Source organism: Schistocerca americana, chromosome 6 (genome assembly GCF_021461395.2).
Source record: "Schistocerca americana isolate TAMUIC-IGC-003095 chromosome 6, iqSchAmer2.1, whole genome shotgun sequence".
In the NCBI taxonomy this organism is placed as follows: Eukaryota; Metazoa; Arthropoda; class Insecta; order Orthoptera; family Acrididae; genus Schistocerca; species Schistocerca americana.
In genome coordinates, this window is record NC_060124.1 from 441,461,331 (window position 1) to 441,483,365 (window position 22,035).

The following is a 22,035-nucleotide window of genomic DNA, read 5'->3' on the forward strand; positions in this document are numbered from 1 at the left end:
GGATTCTTTCCCTTGAAGAAATTTCAGAGAGCAGATCACTCATTCGTCCGACCCGCGAGTCTACATTGTCCATGAGATTCTCGTCCATTCGCTTGTTCAGGGATTCAGTTCCGCTCAATAGGCACTCCGGCTCGGCTTGCATTGTAGTACCGCTGCTTGTCGCGGCTGTGTGCGGACAGGCGGCAGGCACAATCGCGTCTTGTATGCGGTCCGCTAAATCTCCCATGGCGTCGAGTGGCACCTCCGTCTGGGTTTCCAGGACAGCCATCAGCTGCACTGGGGCACTATGTCGTTCATACCGATCGGTGTAGACGGTTAGCCTCGGAGGCTACGTCATTTTCGGTTCTTTATCGAAATATCCTATTTAGTTAGCTTCTGAGACTTGTCCTCCCACCGATTTTACAATTGTACCGAGAGGTTTTGCATTTCGGTCTGGTCTTGTCGATCGGTGAGCTGTGGTTTATGTACACCCAGAATTTTAAACATATTTAGCGGTTTTACCTTTGGATTTAGTGGTCGTGTTAATAAAGAATCACCAGAGGACGCATCCGGTTGTAAAGTGAGTTCATAATTGACTATTTTCCTTTGTTAGAAATATGGTTAGGTTAGGTTGTTACTCTGAATGATTACATCCACAAAAAAAGAGTTTTCGGTCAATATTCTCTCAAAATATGTGTTATTTTTATGCAAATAAGAGTTTAAGGATCATTAAATATCAAGACATCGGCTGTGCTAACGTATATTACATGAGTGTGAACTGACGTTACTAGTGACTTTGTATACTTTTTCCCACAAATGGGTTAATTAGTAACTATCGAAACGTGTTTACAACTTTCAAGTATCAATGGAAATCAATTATGTGAAGCCTGATATTGAAACCTTCCAAACAATGACGCATTTATGAATTACGCAGCACCAATTTGACAACGAAGTCAGCCTACGTTGCTCTACACAATACTACAAGTACTGATGACTGGGGATCTGTTGTTTGGCACGGCCAAGTTAGCGCGCGGGATGCGATACGAAAGGACACAGGTTCGCGCGTGGGTGGACGAAAAGATTTACTTTTCCTCTTCATATATCCAACACGTTCTGAGACATGGTTATTCGTCTAAGTTAAGATTTTTCTGAAATATTCGTTATTACTTACATGTAAGAGCGCACTTCCTCAGTAATTATTTCGTGATTTCTGTGTGTTTAAAATAGGAAATATTGTTGGAGATGAAATTGCTGTTAGTGAAATAACCGACAGTGATCTTTATATTTTTCCTTGTCAGAAGTAATTCACCATTTTTTCAGAATATGTAGCGAATTCCGAGTGCGGTTAGACGGGAATCTATGAGCACAACTTAAATTACTGGGAATGTGTCTAGCAACAATCATCTTCATAATCTTGCTTGTCACAGGTATTTATCTGCGATCAAATCCTCAACCACAATAGACAGAGATGAGAGATCTCAGCCGTAATATTTTTAGACTGTAGCACCATATACGAAACATTTAATTCAAGAGATGCTTGTTATAAACTTCGACGAACTGCAGGAGCTCGCGAAAATGCGTTTTTTTCAATTTTGTTTTTAAGACCGAAATCGTTGACGTATCATATAGGGAAGGGATCTACTTAATCATTTGGATCTCTAGGAGCGAGTTATAACCACATTTTGTTTATCTTCTTATTCGTTGAAACTCTCAGAATCACATTTTCGGGCGTTTTTATAGATGTATTACTATAATGTGGTACTACACACTATTCCTAACTCATTTTCCGAAACGTAAAATCCAAAACATGATGTCAGTGTGAATGAGAATAAGACAACATAATGCGGCATTTACGACACTCTGCAGAATACAGTCAAATACGCTATCGTTATTATGCATGTATGCGGTCAGAGAAACTGTAAAAATTTCTATGCATTTCTGCTGATAATCATGGAAATGGATATACTGCGCCTGATACTGTTAAGGAGAAGGCAAGGGCGAGGAAGGCGGGCACGTCAGCTCCATGGAATGCGGCGTCATGTGTTATGGCAATGTAAACGCAATTTTCGGTACTTGGAAGAATAGCGAGCCTGTGTCGTCTGCTGGCCGCTTTGTGTTAGGGACGTTGTGCGCGCTGCAGTGCGCATGCACGGATCTGCGGCTGCTTGCTTTTGATTTGCTTGCACGACACAAACCGACAACAGCGCTTAGTTTCTCTAGACCCGAACGGTATCGCTACCGAAATGCATACTGAATAATGCAGGGACTCTAATTCGACTATTAGACCGTTCGGTGCTCTGGGCGGAAAAATGCAGAATAGGCACCCTCATAGCCTGGTACACCATAACATGCGGAGCAACGTACCGTTGAAACGCCCCCTTTGAAGAATTATACAAGACTGTGCTTAAACTGACACACAATATTTTTAGCGCAACGCAATCTGACTTTCAATAATCCCTGCAAAAGAATGGCCCTGACTAACATTAACCTATACCTTTCACAAATCACTTACTTCACAAAAATCTTCGTTACTCGAACTACTGCAATACAGCGAGTGCCACTACTGCCATCTTAATAGTGTTCACAAGTCATAATATATATAGCAGTTCATGACATCCAGTTTTACAAATGTACTGTCTCTGATGGACACACGTCAAGATCATCCGCTCTCAAAATTCCGCCATCTCTCTCCCCACATCCACCACTGCTGGCGGCTCACCTCCAATTGCGCAACGCTACGCGCTGTTAACAGCCAACTGCCCAACACCATAATAGCCAACAACAATGCAAACCAGCCACAGACTGCACGCAGCACAGCCAGTGATTTTCATACAGAGCGCTACGTGGCGGTAGCCTTACCAATATAAGAACCTAAACAGCCTACTTATACCGTTTACAGTAAGCGCGCCGACTTGCTTTACAGACGTCGGAGATATGTGAGGGCTTGCACTACCCCATATCCTCTAGTGTGACGACTTGCCTCACACGCTTTTTGTGGGATTCGGAAACTCGACGAACTAGTTCAGCGTTGTGACTCGGGTACGACTCTGCAATGGGCCAGCACGTAAAGAGTCCTGCACCTCACTGTCATATCTATGGTTAAGCCGACTGTCACCAGCACAAACTTTGTTGCATCCGCCATTACTCCATCACACAGGAAGCTCACGTGTTACTGAGCAGACTAAAGCGCCGGATTATATGGCCAAAACGACGGGAGACCTACCGCTAGTCTGGAGAGAGCTGGAGATACTTCCGGTTGCATAGTTCCGCTTCCGGGGAGGTTTATTTAACGGTCTTCTCGGCTATAATCACTTCGGGGTCGCCAATGTTTCTGATGACACCAGCGAACCAATATCGTGTCAATATGCGAAAGAATGCCGTGTGCACAGTTAAACACAACGCTTTATTTCTAATGAAACAAAATGTGGCTTACACCTAACATAGCAAAAGAAGAAAAAAAAATGCATTTAAATAAGCCCACTCAGCATTGACCGTACAGTCTCAATCAACAACAGAGGAAAAGTAAAAATAGCAAAGAAATTTCCCGGCACCGAACGTCTGCCGCTAAGCAATGAGCAGTCAACTGACAACGCTCCTAGCGGCCGGAGAACGAACTCAGCTGACGTTTTACAATAATCTGGTCGCTGTCAGGCGCGGGCCTAACGCGACATCCCGCAGTCACTACAACGTATTGGGTGAATTTGGGGGAAGAGACCAAACAGTGACGTCATTGATCTCATCGGATTAGGGAAGGATGGGGAAGGAAGTCTGCCGTGCCCTGTCAAAGGAACCATCCCAGCATTTGCCTGAAATGATTTAGGGAAATCACCGAAAACCTAAATCGGGATGGCCAGACGCGGGATTGAACCGTCGTCCTCCCGTATGCGAGTCCAGTGTGCTAACCACTGAGCCACCTCGTTCGGTACACAACGTATTAAGAACGTGAACATACAGTACTCAGTTCCGTGGTATTAAGCAAATATTAATGTGGAACATCAAAACTGTGTCCTAAAAATTTAATAATGACAATACAATTGGCAACCTTGAGAGGACTCAAAATTTAATCAGTCATTCTGCGAAAGACCACGTGATTCTCCGAAGGAAATCCACGGTTGTATTTTTTGTATTGCAAGACTAAATTAAACCAGTAAATCTTAGTGAAGTCTATCATCAGCTGCCGACAAAAACAATAAATAAGTAAGCAATAAAGGAAACTAAGTCTGAAACTCCTTTAGGGGCAGAGCTAAGTAGCATCGGCATGCGCACGCTGCATCCCAAATCAACAGCACAGTGTCCAACGAAACAATGAGTAGTATCACTGGCTTTCACGAGGCCTGAAAACCTGTAGGCCTTAGACATTGACACAGAATTAACACCATACACTCACTGAAACATTACGGTAAGTTTGGCTCTCAGCGACCATAGCCAGCTACGTTTTGCAAACGGCTGTAGATGGAGTAAATACGGACTGAACAGGTGCGAAATTTGCACTAAATTGTGTGAGTTTTTATGCCTTTATTTATACTGAAAGGGTGCTAAACAGCGATTTTTTTGTCAGATATGCATTATGATTTTGATTAAGCGACTGAAAGGTATTTGAGACCCCTTTCATTACCTCCAACACGAAAAGAAAATGCACCGGTTGTGTCCGCCTGACACAATTGCAGAACAAATCACAGGCTTTTAGTTATTTCAGACTGGTGACTGCATGCCTCACTAAACATATAGAAAACTTCAATAACAGATTAATAAAAAAAATAAAGTCACAAAAAGTAATACCAGGATTAAGGATAGTGAAAATGAAGCACAATTCAGGAAAAGCAAGAGAACCAATAGCTAACTGATAACATAGTTGCATCCTTACGGAATGAGCGTGAAATATAAAGAATTAAGCTTTAGTTATAATGTAGTGAAACAAGAAAACAGAGAGAAAATTTTGGTCTTAGTGTTACGTTTCTGTTATTTCACGAAAATGTGAGAAATAGTGTCTCCGCTTTAATATTACAACAAAAATACATACAAATGCGTTACACCGAGGTTGATGCGGAACATCGTCCTGTCACAGGCAAATTTTTTATACACTGAATTATGAGGAAGTCCGTTTGGAAATGTCTGCAGGACGGACCACAACTGTTAACCTGAGTGGGATATTGGCAAGTGTTCTGTTATCATGATGGAAGGAACTCTATATTTAAGTTATCATACGATATTCACTACACATATTAATATAGTATTAGTTAACCGGATAGGCACTTGTGAAGTGTTCCAGGAATAAGCCGCGTTTTTAAAGGGGTACATTGGTCAACTAGTGCTAGTGACAGATAGCTGTTTGAGATCAAATATCAATAGCAACGAAGTGATAAACTCCGACTAGAAGATAGGTTGAACGCTGATGGCGGCGGTGAGTCTATGGCCACAAAAATTGCGATAACACCTAGTGAGCGTAGTACACATTCAAAATGCGAAATAATTTGGCTGAGGTTAAGTGTTGAAGGCGGATGAAATCAAGTCATGGTATGGCATTAGAGACCCCGTGCCTCAACAGCAAACTTGGTGGAACACTTGACGGGGAACCTGGCCTATATTTTACAAATTTGTTCTGGTCATGTTACAGTTTTAAGAGGAGATTATAGCTGACCATGACTCAGGTAATTAGGACTGGTTAAGCAGGTGATCGTCGAATACCACTTAGATTCCGTGTAGAATATGCGAAACAGCTTGGCACTCTTCTAGTAGCAGTGTACAGTAGGTTTCTGGAGAAGCAAAGCGTTGCTAATGATTGGGAAAAAAGCACAGGTCATTCCTGTTTTCAAGGAGGGTCGTCCAACAGATGCACGGAACTACAGGCCTATGTATCTGTTAGTTTGTTGTAGAATTTTGGGAATAGTTTTACGTTTGCGTATTATGAAATTTCTAGAGACCGAAAATCGACCCCGTAGAAACAAACATGGATACCGAAAGCAACTATCATGTGAAACCCGGTTGTCTCTGTACGTCCACGATACCCTGAAACCAGTGGATACCGGTGATCAGGCTTGTTCCTCGACTTTCGAAAAGCGTTCGATACGATTTCGCACTGCCACGTAATGTACAAAACACGAGGATACGAAATATCTGACCTACTGTGAGACTGAAATGAACGGTTTTTAGCAAACAACATTGCGTGTCTTTATCAATGGAGAGAAGTATTCAGACATAGACATCATTCCGGGTGTGCCCCAAGAGAGTGCTATAGGATTATTACTTTTCACAATATGTATTAAGGACCTAGTAGATAACGCCCTAAGTTCCATGACGCAGTTTGCGGATGATGCTGTTGTTTGCTGAGATATCTCAAGGCTCTAAAACTGCAGGGAAATTCGGAAGACCACCAGAGGCCGGACGCTTAGTGCAGAGAGTGGCAATCGACCCTCAACATAAACAACTGTAACGTACTGCGAATACACTGACAGATATAACATTTGTTGCATGATCACATACAAGCATTCACTTCAATGAAATATGTAGGAATAGGCGCAAGAAACGATTTTAACTGAAAATTAATTGCGGTTAAGGCAGATGTCGGACTGATATTCACTGGAAGAATCCTTAGGAAGTGTAGTCCGTTAACATAGACGATACCTTACAGAACATTGGTCGTTAGTCTGGGATAGAAAGGATTGATAGAGGAAACAGAGAAGATACAAAAATGAGCAGCACGTTTCGTTGCACGTCCAGTTAGTAAGCACGAAAGCGTCATAGTGATACTAAGCAAACTCCATTGGCACACGCTGCAAGACAAGTTTTCTGCTTCAGTTTCTAGCTTACTGGTAAAGTTCGGAGAGCCTACATTCCTAGAGGAATCAGCCTTTATATTCCTTCCTCCTACGTAAACCATGTGAAAAGACAGACCATGAAGATGACATTAGAGAGATCTGAGCCCACACACAGGCTTACAACCAGTCGTTCATCCTGCAAACCATTCGCGACTGGAATGGCAGGGGAGTGATAGTGGTACACAAAGTACGCTCCGCCATGCACTATAAGGTGGCTTGAAGAGTATAGATGTAGATGTAGGTTTGAAGTTTCACTTGTATCACAATATACATGTGGTTGACAGGTGCGCATATAATGTTACGTCAACTGCGCGCATGTACCTCCAATGAAGAGAGCAATCTGGTGGGCACTGATTGGTGAATCCCCCGGAAAGCGATTGATGTACCGAATGGTGAGTTCCAACGATGACACAAAATTTAGCGCAGGAGAGTATGTTGTGATTTGATTACGACTTTGTTCTATGTAAGGTTATACTAGATTTGTTTCTGATTAGCTCTTCTGTGAGATGTCGCATCTACATCCTCAGCTTGACACCATTGGTTGCCTGCATATGGTGCTATGTTCCTTCAAACTCCTGCCACTACTGCTATGAGTGATACTGCTCCCTCCCATCTCGTGCCATGTAATAAAATTAAATATATTAAAGCATCATTAGAGTAGACATGCGCCATTGGATTAAAGCATTCGGTATCAAAACTATCTTTACTCCCATGACCAATATGGACGCAATATGCAGGAACTTTACGTGCAGGTAGAATGTGGTGGCTCGTAGTTTACGGTTACTTATTTCACACCTGAAATAATTTATACAACCTGCAGATAACAGTGAAATCTTTAACATTAATTAAAAGGCTCAGGGACAATATAGGTAAGACAATACCGTCCACACAAGAGGAATTTGATATTAAAATTTCGTTGTCGTTGTGGGCTTCAGTCTGAAGAGTGGTTTAGTGCTGCTATCCAATATACTCCATCCTGTGCATGCCTCATCATCTCCGAATAGCCACTGCAACCAACATTTATCTCAACCTGCTTATTGCAACCACCCATAATTTTTTTCTCCCCACACTCCCTCCAAAATCGTATTGATGATTCCTTGATGACTCAGTGTGTACCTTGTCAATAGACTCCTTCTTTTAGTCAAGTTGTGCCATGAATTTCTTTCATCCACATCTCTGTTCACTTCTTACGCTTTAGTTATGTGAGCTATCCTAATAATCTTCAGCATTCTTCTATAGCACCACACTTATCTAAACTGCTTATTATCCTTGATTCGCTTCAACACAAGGCCATACTGAAGACAAGTACCGTCAGGAAAGACTTGCTATCTCTTAAATTTATGTCTGATGTTAACAAGTTTCTCTTCTTCATACATGATTTTCTTGGCACTGCTGGTCTACATTTAATATCCTACGTACTTTGGCTATCATAATAATTATTTTACTGCCCAAGTAGCAATATTATTATCCTAAATTTACTGATTTATATTCGAGTACATTCATTACTCTTCTTTCCCTTTGTTGTTGTTCACCTTATATCATCCTTCGAAGACACTGCCCAGTCCATTCAGCTGCTCTCCCAAGTCCTTTGCTGTCTCTGACGGAATTATTGCACAGCAAAACAGTACACTTGGTGCTGCCAGCAAGTTTCATTGATTTTCCCCAGCGTCACTAGAGGTAGCGCAAAATGGGTCAATAAACAGGTAAAATTCTAGTAAGAAAGAGTCGTTAACAGTGCCACAGCAAACATGGAGCTATTATGTCATCTGAGCAGGCTGAACACGTGAACAACCAATGTAAGAAGATGACAGCACAGCAGGAAAGGGATATAATCGTAATAGTGACTGCATGAATTTTGCAAGATAGCCTAGGTTGGATGCAAGACTATTTAGTTTACTGACAAGACAGAAATTAACATCTGAAAGGCGAAGTTATGAAATCCTGAAATGTCCTCGACGTGACCTCGAGGCACCTTCAGCACAGCGTTCTCCCCCAAGGACCTAGCAACTTACATTGCCATCAGCAAATGCCAATCTTCTCATGTCTTCTCACGGATCTATAATTTATTCTGACAGTTTACCTTTCGTTTGCTTTACTGCTTGCTCAATGTACACATTCATAACACTCGAAATAGTCTACAATCCTGTTTCGCTCCCTTGTAAACCAGTGATTCCCTTTCATTTCATTCGTCTGACTTGAGCACAAGTTGTAAATAACATTTCACTTTATGTGTGTTACCCCACTACCATCCGAATTTCAGAGAGCTTTCCTCACCGTTGTAAAACGCTTACTCTGATCCTGCAAGGGCTATACCATAAGTTTACGTGCCATTAACCTACTTTCTAAGAGAAGTCGGTGGCTCAGTATTGTCTAGTGTGTTCCTACATTTCTCCAGAACCCTAACCGATCTCCCTATGGTTGGTTTTTCTCAGTTTTTCCATTCTTCTGTAAATATTTCGTGACAGTATTTTGCTACCATGATTTAGTGAACTGATAGTACGGCAGTATTCGGTAATATCCACACTTAGGAATATGCTTTCTTTGGGACTGGAATTAGTACATACTTCTTGAAGTCTCGGGGGATTTCGCCATTCTCATACATATTCCACACCAGATTGAATAGTTTTGTCATGGATGGTTCTCCTAAAGCAATGTCGTCTACTCCAGGTGCCTTGTTTCGACTTGGGTGTTGAAGAAATCTGTCAAATTCTCCATGCAGTGACATATCTCGCATCGCATTTTCAGCTACTTCCTCTTCTCTTTCCATGACACTGCTTTCACTTCCCCGTATAGTCTCTCATTCCACCTTTCACCTTCCCTTCTTTACTCAGTACTAACATACCAAGAGAGTTCTTCATATTCACACAACCGCTTCACTTATATCCGAAGATTTCTTTAACTTTACTATGGTACAAATTATTCTATGACCTTCCAATTGTCTTCTAAGAATTTCTGTTTAGCCATTTTTGATTTACTGACTTTCAGACTTTCGAGATTTCTGTATTCCATCTTTCTTGATAAATTTTTTTTTATTTCCTCGTTTCATGAGTTAAATTCAGTATCTCCTGTAATATATAAGGGTTTACTCAAGCCCTTGTCTTTTTACCTACTTTATTCTCTGCTGCCTTCATTATTTCATCTATCGAAGCAACACATTCGTCTTCTACAATATTCCTTTCCTTCCTTCAGCCAATCGTTGCCTAACGCCACATCTGAAAGCCTCTACAACCTATGGTTCTTTTAATTTATCCAGCCATGTGTCATCTCCTAAGTATTCTGCAACTTTAAAAAGCTTCAGTTTTAATCTACAGTTCATAACTAATAAATTATGGCCAGAGTCAACATCGGCCCCTAAAAATGCCCTAAAGCTTAAAATCTGGTTCCGAAGTCTATTATATAATTAGTCTACAAGTCTGTGCTTTACCATTGTGGTGTGCGTACTGTAAGACCTTCGGTACACACACCATCACATTATTTGACTTGTCGCTCTAACTAAGTAGGCGAGTGTCAGCAATATGTCTCGTGGTCTTATCGTGGCGTGTTTATCTTCTGCCGTTAGGCCAGACGATAGAAATGCCACTTGCACGCTTAGAGTAGCAGATTAACGGTGACCAACTTTAAACAGAACTTGATTAATTTTCACACACATTTATTAAAATAATAAAAAGCATAGACATTACGTAATTTGATTCTGGATGCTGTTTACAATTGACTATCTGAAGTTCCTTTGGTCTTGGTACGTTAATCTTATTCTCACATATCTCTGATACTTGACAAAAGTGTCTGTACATTTATCTTCATGGCTATGTACAGGAATATGGTAATCTTACTAGGCGCAGACTGAAACTTGATTATAGGCTGGTACAGACTAATGCAGACTGGTACAGACTGGTGTGCAGACAAATATAGACTGACTAATCGGAGGTCTGTACCCTCGTGATAATATCTCGTGCGTTCATGTATCACTGCGCGTTTGTGATCCGCGAGGAGAAAAGCTTCTACGTTTACAGCAATCTCATTGGCTGCGTTACATATTAATACGCGGATCGGCGGAAGCAGAATTTGGTCCGTCTTTATGGCAGTGCCATCTCATAGAGCGGAGACGGACGAGCGCTGCGCCTGCGCTGTTGTGCTTAGCGGGGCGCGCTCTAGTGGAAAAGTTGAGTATGCGCTGACCACGCGGAACTATGTACACAACAACCATTATATAATTATTTGAAATTACAATTAAAAGAACACCCTTAGCTGCTTCCAGATGTTGACATACGTCAACGGGGACAGACGAAAATCTGTGCCGCGACCGGGACTCGAGCCCGGTATGTCCTGCATACATGGCAGACGCTCTATCCATCTGAGCCACCGAGGACACAGCGGATAGCGCGACTGCAGGGATGTATCTCTAGCACGCCTCCCGTGAAACTCACATTCTCGACGTATAGTCCCGCACTATATTCGTTGTGCTCCCGCCCATTATACTCATTATCGCTGTGCGTTGCCGATTCCCGCAAGAGTTCAGGCATTTTTTGTGCATTCGCACAGAAGAAGAAGATGGTCAAGTGGCCGGTGAGCCTTAACCTTTCCGAAAGGACAGATACCATCTTTGTATGTATATTATATAATTAGTCTACAACATACCTGTGTCTGCAGGTCCTCTACACATGTACAGCCTTCCTTTGTGATTCTTAATCCTTTTTAAAACAGGTGTTAGCAATGACTGAATTACACTCTGTGCAAAATTCTACCAGGTAGTTTATTTTATTCCTTTCCCTCAGTCGTTATCCTACTACTACTTTGCCTTCTCTTCCTCTCCTAATATTCAGTTCCAGCCCCACATTAAAATTAAATATTTTTCTCCATTAAATATCTGAGTAATTTCCTTTATCCCCTCGTACGTATTTTCAATCACTTCATGACGTGCGGTGTTAGTTAACATACAAATTTGTACGTCTGTGATGGGTGTTGGCTACATGCTTGGCCGCGATAATGCGTTAATTAAGCTGTTCGCAGTTCATTTCCATCAATTCTATTTCATTATTCATTACTGTACCATCTGCAGCATTATCACTACTTGCCTTCGTATTTTTAACATATTGCCGCTTGCGAACTTCACTTATCGTTCACTAAGCTGTTCATAGGTGATTTCCAGAATTTCAATTTTATTATTCATTACTGTACTATCTGCAGCATTACCACTATTTGACTTTGTATTTGTAGCATATTACTGACGTGACCAGCACCCTGTTCCTTTCGCTACCGAACTTCACTAATCCCCTGTGTATCTCCCTTCACACTATCCAGTTCGCTTTTTAATTTATCTACCTGCCGATTTAGGAATCTAATATTCCACACTCCAACTCACAGAAGGTCAGTTTTATTTTTTCCTGATGGCATCTACGCGCGCAGCCCCAGCATGGAGATACGTGTTTGGAACAAATTTAGCTCTGAAATATTTTACCCAAGAGGATACCATTATCATGAAACCATAGAAAGTGCTCCTTGTCATCGGGAAAAGTAACAAGTGAACTAAAAAAACTGCGGTCCCTCTCTGAGCACTACATGTCTGTCTGTCCTCTTCATAATTATCCGTCCGTTTTACCTATGGTACGACCATCTGTGTGGTTGAGGCATGTGAACCACGCAAGCTCTGGCACGTTCTGTGGTTTCTTACGTTAAATAAACATGCAGTAGTCAAAACAATCTGAACCACGTGTCACAGAGTTGTGCACAATTTATATCACTGATAATAAGAGAGCTACCCATCTCCCATCTAACCACTTACCTACAATCTCTTTTAATAAATGACTTTTATTCTCTTCATATGCCATTGGTTCAAATGAAGAAGTAACACAATTCTCCAAACTTACGTTTATTACTTGGAATAGACTGAAATTTGTCGATTCCCTTCATCACATGTACTAATGCACTGGATGAACTCCACATCGTTTTTGCCACGCATTCCTGCTACAGGGGGTGTGCTCGGTCGTGAAGTTGAACATCTTTAGGGACAGTCCCAAACGAGACAATCTGTCTTGCGTGAACTTAGTGGACATAAGAGTCTTCAAGGCATGGAGGAGGAGGAGGAGGAGATTAGTGTTTAACGTCCCGTCGACAACGAGGTCATTAGAGACGGAGCTCAAGCTCGGGTGAGGGAAGGATGGGGAAAGAAATCGGCCGTGCCCTTCCAAAGGAACCATCCCGGCATTTGCCTGAAGCGATTTAGGGAAATCACGGAAAACCTAAATCAGGATGGTCGGAGACGGGATTGAACCGTCGTCCTCCCGAATGCGAGTCCAGTGTGCTAACCACTGCACCACCTCGCTCGGTCTTCAAGGCATGGATTTCAATACAGATTTTTGTCGTTTGCTCAGACATGAGCAAAGTTGCGTGAACTTCCAAACAAGAAAAAGCGTGTACAGTTCAGTGATCAAGTACGAGCGTTCGACCCTGGAAAGTATGCCACTTGCAAAACAAAATCGTTTTTCCCAAATAGTCTTCTGGTTTACATTGTTTCCTTAAAGAGAACAGCCCCAAGATCTGTCCATGAAAGTTTAGTCATAATACAAAAACTCTTATTTAGCTCTAGGTGTGACATAATTGATGTATCTGCTAAGACATTCTTAACACTGTCAAACCCACTTTCGGGTTTTTGGTCCCAGTTCCATGTCTCATCTTTCCCTGATGAGACGAACAATCGACGCGTTGACATTTAAACCAGTAAATCATTATATTGAATGTCAGGCCCAAGAGAGTTGTGAGTTGTGGAAAATACTCAAAGTACTTTAATGTTCTCAGCATTAGGTAGAAGTCTATGTGCTAAACAATATAAACACAGAGCTTTGTGCATTGTCACTCGCATTGCGACAGATGCAAGTTAACAGCTATACTGTCGAGTTTAAAAACACCCAAAATAATCTAATAGCTTACTGTTGACAGTCTATGACTTCTCTGCTATTAGAATACCAACGAAGAGCTACACTCGTTTCCTCAATATACTCGCAAGAATCGTATTGAACCAATGTATATATTTAGCAGAGGCTACATTTATTCTGACAGCAAGATTTTTAAACTCGTATCGTGTAACAATAGACAGAAAGGCTGTATATTGTAGGTTGTAGGGTACTGCATTATTTAACAAAATCTGCCACATAAGTCAATGGAGAACAACATTTGTACACCGTAAAAATCTTTGTAACATCTCTTTTAAGACCTTTGGTCACTCTTCCCCTGGTAGAATTATTCTACTAATGTGTTTGGAATTCAGAACTCATCTAAATGGGCTATCCCTTTCTAGCATTACCAAGAGGAGGCTCTTATAAGTGCTCACATCTCACCCTGTTATTTTACCAGCATGTCAATCTCCTACTCTATTTTCGCCTTGCATGCTGAGGTAATGCGTTACAGTTTTACATAGAATATCTTTAGTTCATAAAATCCCTAAAAGCATTTCGAGCAACAAGAAATTCGTCAGCATTGTCTGCAGTATATCACTTTACTCTATTCAGTCAGTATCAGATGTCTTTTCATCGCAGTCAACCTACTATGCCCTAGTAAAAGTGAAATCCTCAATTCGACGCTGCTCAGCCCATGCAGATCTTGGATTACTCTAACAATCATGATTAGTTTGCAAGACAAACTCAGGCAAAGTATATCTAATTCATTCCTACAAAAACAATCACAATAATTCAACTTTTCAGATCCCCCTTACCACGCAGTATCACTGACACTCCAGCAAATTGTAGCACAGTTTGGTATGTATTCACAGAACTGTCTACAAGTATCGCTACAACATTTATCAATGACACTTGTGATAAATTCCCCTCAAATTCAACATCCTGACATGTGAAAGCTGCGTGAGTCCGCCTCTTCAGTTCTACACTCTTCCTAAAATTTGCTCCTTTAATCTTTGTCCCTCACAGTGACATGATCAGGCAACCATCCACGTCTTCACACTTCTGGAATGCGGTCTCACTGACTACAGAAGGACTGTTTCGGTCCACATGAACGAAAGCTGCTAACCCAATAGAAAATCGTGCCAGAGGATTCACAGCTGGATTTTTTCTATGTGCTGTGTCCTCCAACAGTTTCCCTCACCATCTCAACATCAGTGTAATTTATCTTACATGTCATAGCTATTTCGCTTTGCTCAACAAAATTATCACGTACCATGGACGCAGGCCACTGCATGAATTTGGTCTGCATTCCAGTTGATTATTCAGTGGACTGGGTGATCAAATCACTACATGTGGCAGAACCACTACCCGATGACTATTCCTTCTTTCCTTAACATCCACCATTCCTGTAATCTTGCCTGTTCCATCTTCTCCAACCAGGACTTCCTCTATGTCGATTCCTTCCTTGTCCATAACTATTATTTATCCTATCGTCTTGGTGGTACAGCTGATGTCTACATTCAAACCAACCATACTCTTACACATATTATTTCCATTCCGGCTATGACCTCTGTTGCGTAACATCAGAAAATGATGTTTTTGTTCCTTCCACTAATTAGATCAAGAGTTTTCACCTGCGTCATACTGTGATACCTGTAAAAGCCTCTTAAATTCTCTTACAAAGTCTTTCAAATGTGATACCAAGAAGACATGTCGAAGATGAATCAGCAGTTTTGTCAAACAGATGATGATTAACTCTGCTGCACTCTGTGTATTATACAGATACATAGTCCACTGCACAATCAGGTCAGATTCTGGCAATTGGAGAACGGAGAATCAGGATTGATTACGGTTTTATAAAGTAATAGCATGCTTTACTCAGTCGTGTGCTAACTGTATCTACTTCGCTAGAAAAAGGTTTTGCAGAACTCTCGGTAAGTTCTAGACTTGCAGGTGAGTGGCCTGATCTTCGATAAGGGCTTACCTTTTAGATAACCACACTTGAATTGCATTCTACAGCCACATGGCCATGTGAGTGAGAACGAACAATGGAATTGTTCTGAGCTTGTCCCAGGGTGAATGCTATTAGAAGACTTATGAAATACTGAAAACTTTTACATCGATTAGAACTGCTTGTAGTTAAACCCTTCCATCTCCTGCCATGCTGAGCGTTCGTGAATGTGCCTACCAGTACTTCGACCATACGTCATTCAGTAGTAAGCAGAACTGCAGTCCTATTCATTCTTATCAGCTGCGTAATACTGTTCACCCCTGTGTGATGAAGAGTACTACCACTTATCCCATACTTCCCTTCCTGGTCTAACTTTCACACTGCGCAGAATACTCATGTAACTCATTTGCTATACCCCAATGATGTCTACTGATCTTATATTAGCCTTGCTTGAATTTTAAATGTGACCTAATTTCCTTTTTGTCCACTACCGGAATGCATACTCCCATCGCAATACTTTTCTGCATCTCCTTAACACTGTGAGTTCTCTTACATAATCTTTTAAACTCAGATTTTCCTCTTTGTAACTAGTTATAATACTTCAGCGCATTTTCTAACTAGTGGATGGATCCGCAGTGTTCTGAAACTTGCTCTCTAACGGTTTTGCCATCCCCTGTGGTTCCGCTAGTTTGTCTTCTATGGTGTATTTTCAGTGCCAGTATGAAATATTTTATACTTTGTTCTCAAGTGTCAGAGCTTTATATTGCAATTTAGCCTGTTCAGCTTCTGCAATACCTATTTTACCATTTACCTTTTCCAGTTTGGATTTGTATTCAGATTTCAATTCTTACTGAATCTTAATAGCACTGATCTTAACTTTTTCAACAATAGAGCCCCATACATCATGAATTTTGTGTGAGACCTTTTCGGCACTGTCCTAAAAATCTCTCGTAAAAGAATTCTAATGATATGTCAGTTCACTTATTCTGCTTCTTAATCTCCTCACTCAAATTTTCGTTCCGTTTCTTCGTTTTTCCAATGAGCGTTTCCTTCAAACAGATAATCAGGCGGCTGAGACACGCCACTGTAGACTATTGGCTGGCACATCCGCAAACTCGTGAGTTTTACATATGCATTTGTTTATCTGCATTCATCATTGGAAGACAGGACATGCAAAGTAAATTCTTATCAGGCTTGTGATCACACTGAGTGAAAACTTGAACAAGAACTGTGAAACTCAAACCCAGATATCCTTGTTGTGTAGGGGATACAACTATTCTCTACTCTGATAGCACTTATTCAGTATTACACTGATCATCTCGCATTTCCGACACAGCAGAATTGTCCACAACATCAACCTTAGCCCTGATGGAGATACTCATGGAATGATTTTACGAATAGTAATATGTACCAATATCAAGAAATATGTACCAAGAACTAACCAACCCCGATAAGAAAGTATCAATATCGTTCGTACCGAAATGACAAGAGCCACCATCACTTGATGCGATGAATTACTGTCTCCATTACTGCACTACACCATAAGATAACGTCACTCAGATCACCAAAGCTTCCACAAAGTAATCGTGTAGTAGTTCCATACGTGATTATAGATATAAATCTGAAACACATGCTACAGCGACACAAGATAATGAACACAAGAAGCTAAAAGTTTACGTTAATAATGAGTAAAGCTAAGTTGTAGGTAATACTGTCTAGAAGGAAGGAATTGATTTCTGTTGGCAGCATCGATGCGAAAATTACTGTTCCTGCAGAGCTTGTATTTAGTAGCGTTCGGTACTATCCTCGATTTTTCATTACGGCAGTGTGAAATGGACGTTGACAGTGATACTCAGCTGTGTGCATAGGTCTGCTGAAGAAGAGATGGCCGATTTGTACCACGTGCATGAGTTCACTGAATACAATGGGTGGGGGTACAACGTTAACTCCACTCGGCTGTTCCAGTAGTAATGTCAACCACGTAATAGCTGAGGGTTTTTGCAATACCACGTGTTTTGTATTCTACCATCTGGTGACAACGTATTACTCTTTTTCTCTGCTGTGAAGATATTTTCACAGATATAAAGATAAATATGGTACCAAACCGAATAGAGCATTGTTACAAAACTATTCTGTAACGATCCATCAGAGACCTTAGGTCCCTAACACCACAACACTCAGAAAATGTCTCTGAACCCCTTAGAAATCGTTTTGGTGGAGCTCGGATTCACCGTGTATACTCATGGTCGAATAATTCGGCCACCTAATGTCTATTAACCCCTTTCCACAACAACTTTAATGTAGCATTACAACGTTCTTTTCTACTTGTAAACGCTTCTAGTAGCACATAAAATAGGATTGCAATTTTTTAAATAGAGCAGTTCGTTTCCAAAAGGTCCATATGAACTCAATGGGAACACAGATCAGTGTTTCGGCTGTCTACGGTTTCCTGAGTGACATACAAATTAGTTTCATGTGCTATATTTTTAATCTTATCATTAGAAAAAAGTTGAAATATTGCATAGGTGTCATAAACTCAGGAATTGCAGAAAAAATTACAGAACATGATGTGTCAGGTTTGAATTAAAAATCATAGTAGCCCATCAAACTACTCTTTTATTATTTTGCTTTCTAGTTTATTCTATCTTTCAGCCAATGGAAAATCTTTCACCCCTAACACAATTACAATAATGTTGTGAACCCCTGAGGGCAATTTCCATTTGATTGATATCAGAATCAGAAGACTGAGATAAAGATTCAACTGAGAAACAAATGCTAGGCTCCTCCCTCTTTGAATTTTAAGACTTCAGCTATTCTTTGTGTTCTTTCCACCTTGTTTTCAATTATTATACCATTCCAATCTTCCTGCAGTACATCAATATCAGAGTCTTCTCCACTCATAGGAATCTCCAGAATCTCCTTTGCTGAAAATTTTGACGTCTACAAAGGAAAGTATAATTAGTACATTCGCACGGTAATGTTTTGCTACATAACCTCACTTGCAGACCTAGAGCTAGACAACTAATATTCCCACAGGGTCCATGTGCGCTCGTTTGTTCATAGCCTCGAAATACTGAATGTAATACAAGTATTCCTCTGAAAAAAAAAATACAATTTTTGAAGCGTGTTTCATGCATTCCAATTACATATTTTTGATATAACGTACAAACAAGACTTTCCACAAAATTAATTCGACTTCCTTGGCAGAACTCCTGATGTATCGAACCTATTCAATCACTTTATTACATCATTGAAGAAATTTCTTTCGTAATCACGACCTTTTCGGTACCACCGCGTAGGGGTGTAGTTTACACACTAGAACGAAAAAGTACCATATGGAGCCAGTGGGCTTCGGTGGGTGTTGCCGAATTATCTAAAAACTGCAATGGGTCCAAGTGAAGCCAATTGGCTGAATTGAGTTAATACGGCACTTATAATCCTCTGAATCTTCCTATAGGTAGCAAGCTTGTTTTAGATAATTTAGAATCATCGTCCGATAACAAATAAAAGTGAATATATTTACAATAAAGATGACTTTCTATTGATTGTCGTTTTCGTTCTTCCCACCGGTTGCATTTCATATTCCTGTTATTCCTACCTCAGACACATGTTCTCAGCTTAATAAGATTTCCATGGACTTCATTCATTCCCATCAGTTCTACCTACATTCCGTAGCATAAAATTGCTGTGTTTTCAATTTCGTCTCATACAGATATCCCAAGTTTCACGATTCACTTTGTTACAAAGTTACATTTCTCAGCTACTTAATGAGCTTCTTCAACAATATCATATTGAGGTGAGATACCTGCCTGGTGTACCGCGACTGGCTTCTTCAGTTTCATTATTTACATAGATATTCAGTTACTTTATTTCCCACGCAAATTTGATACGGTAACTCTGACAACAATGTACTCGCCGTAATTGAAATGTTTATTTACGGAACTGACCTATCTCCTTTTCTAATTTTTTTTCCTGATAGGTTGGTCAAAAACATTAAAGAAATTATTTTCATGATGACAAAAAACTGATGGTAATTCAGGTTCATCCTCACCGTCGTACCACCCTTTCTGTAAGAGATAGCCCCCTAGCTAATTTCGAATAATACCCTTCGGGCCTGAATGTAAACGACAACTTAAATTCATAAAAATTCACACCTCACCTATCGCGTTTAAATGGAATATAATACAAGATTATCAAGTGGTGCCTTAAACACATTTCACTTACAGTGTAAGTGAATTACGGAGGTGGACCAGAAAGTGACCGGTGGTCCTCGCAGACGGCCGGTCGGCAGGTGTCGCGAGGCCAACGCAATTCCAGGAGGCGGAGTTTGTCACTGACAAGGCCGGCGGGCACCGCGCACCCGGCCGCAGCCGCCGGTGGGGCGGTTGTTTTGTCAGGCAGCATTCAGCGCGGCCGAGGTAATCGCATTACGAATTTTGCTCCCCGCTGGAAGCTGGTGGGCGGTTCCCTGGCCGCGGTTTCCCCACCCAGCCCAGACGAATTCCGGTAATTAGTTGCTAAGTTGGTACAGCTGCGCGAATTGGCCGCCTTTGCAAGTGACAGTTTCTGCCAAAACTTGGCCGCAACGGAGTAAGCACAGTTACTTGGCGAGTCAGCTCTTTCACAGTCTACAAGTCTCAAACCTCCACAAGTTTATTGCACATGTAAAGAAATACGAATGTGGATGACTAAGCGGTGTGGAAAAAAAAATACACTAGAGCAGAGTGAAAATTTCTCGTTGTTTTACCAAAATTGTGTCGACACATACGTGACAGATTAGATTAGATTAGATTGGATTAATACTAGTTCCATGGATCATGATTACAATATTTCGTAATGATGTGGAACGAGTCGAATTTTCTAATACATGACATAATTAGGCTAATTTAACAACATACTTAAGTTAATATAATAACTTTATTTTTTTGTGTTTTTTGTTTTTCTTAATTTTTTATTTTTATTTTTTTTATTTTTAAATATTCTTTTTCTTTTCTTTTTCTTAATTTATATCTAAAAATTCCTCTATGGAGTAGAAGGAGTTGTCATTCAGATATTCTTTTAATTTCTTCTTAAATACTTGTTAGTTATCTGTCAGACTTTTGATACTATTTGGTAAGTGACCAAAGACTTTAGTGCCAGTATAATTCAACCCTTTCTGTGCCAAAGTTAGATTTAATGTTGAATAGTGAAGATCATCCTTTCTCCTAGTATTGTAGTTATGCACACTGCTATTACTTTTGAATTGGGTTTGGTTGTTAATAACAAATTTCATAAGAGAGTATATATACTGAGAAGCTACTGTGAATATCCCTAGATCCTTAAATAAATGGCTGCAGGATGATCTTGGGCGGACTCCAGCTATTATTCTGATTACACGCTTTTGTGCAATAAATACTTTATTCCTCAGTGATGAATTCCCCCAAAATATGATGCCATATGAAAGCAATGAGTGAAAATAGGCGTAGTAAGCTAATTTACTAAGATGTTTATCACCAAAATTTGCAATGACCCTTATTGCATAAGTAGCTGAACTCAAACGTTTCAGCAGATCATCAATGTGTTTCTTCCAATTTAATCTCTCATCAATGGACACACCTAAGAATTTGGAATATTCTACCTTAGCTATATGCTTCTGATTAAGGTCTATATTTATTAATGGTGTCATACCATTCCCTGTACAGAACTGTATGTACTGTGTCTTATCAAAATTCAGTGAGAGCCCGTTTACAAGGAACCACTTAGTAATTTTCTAAAAGACAGTATTGACAATTTCATCAGTTAATTCTTGTTTGTCAGGTGTGATTACTATACTTGTATCATCAGCAAAGAGAACTAACTTTGCCTCTTCATGAATACAGAATGGCAAGTCATTAATATATAATAAGAACAACAAAGGACCCAAGACTGACCCTTGTGGAACCCCATTCTTGATAGTTCCCCAGTTTGAGGAATGTGCTGATCTTTGCATGTTATTAGAACTACTTATTTCAACTTTCTGCACTCTTCCAGTTAGGTACGAATTAAACCATTTGTGCACTGTCCCACTCATGCCCACAATACTTGAGCTTGTCTAGCAGAATTTCATGATTTACACAATCAAAAGCCTTTGAGAGATCACAAAAATTCCCAATGGGTGGTGTTCGGTTATTCAGATCATTCCAAATTTGACTGGTGAATGCATATATGGCATTTTCTGTTGAAAAACCTTCCTGGAAACCAAACTGACATTTTGTTAGTACTTCATTTTTACAGATATGAGAAGCTACTCTTGAATACATTACTTTCTCAAAAATTTTGGATAAAGCTGTTTGAAGGGAGATTGGACGGTAATTGTTGACCTCAGATCTATCCCCCTTTTTATGCAAAGGTATAACAATAGCATATTTCAGTCTATCAGGGA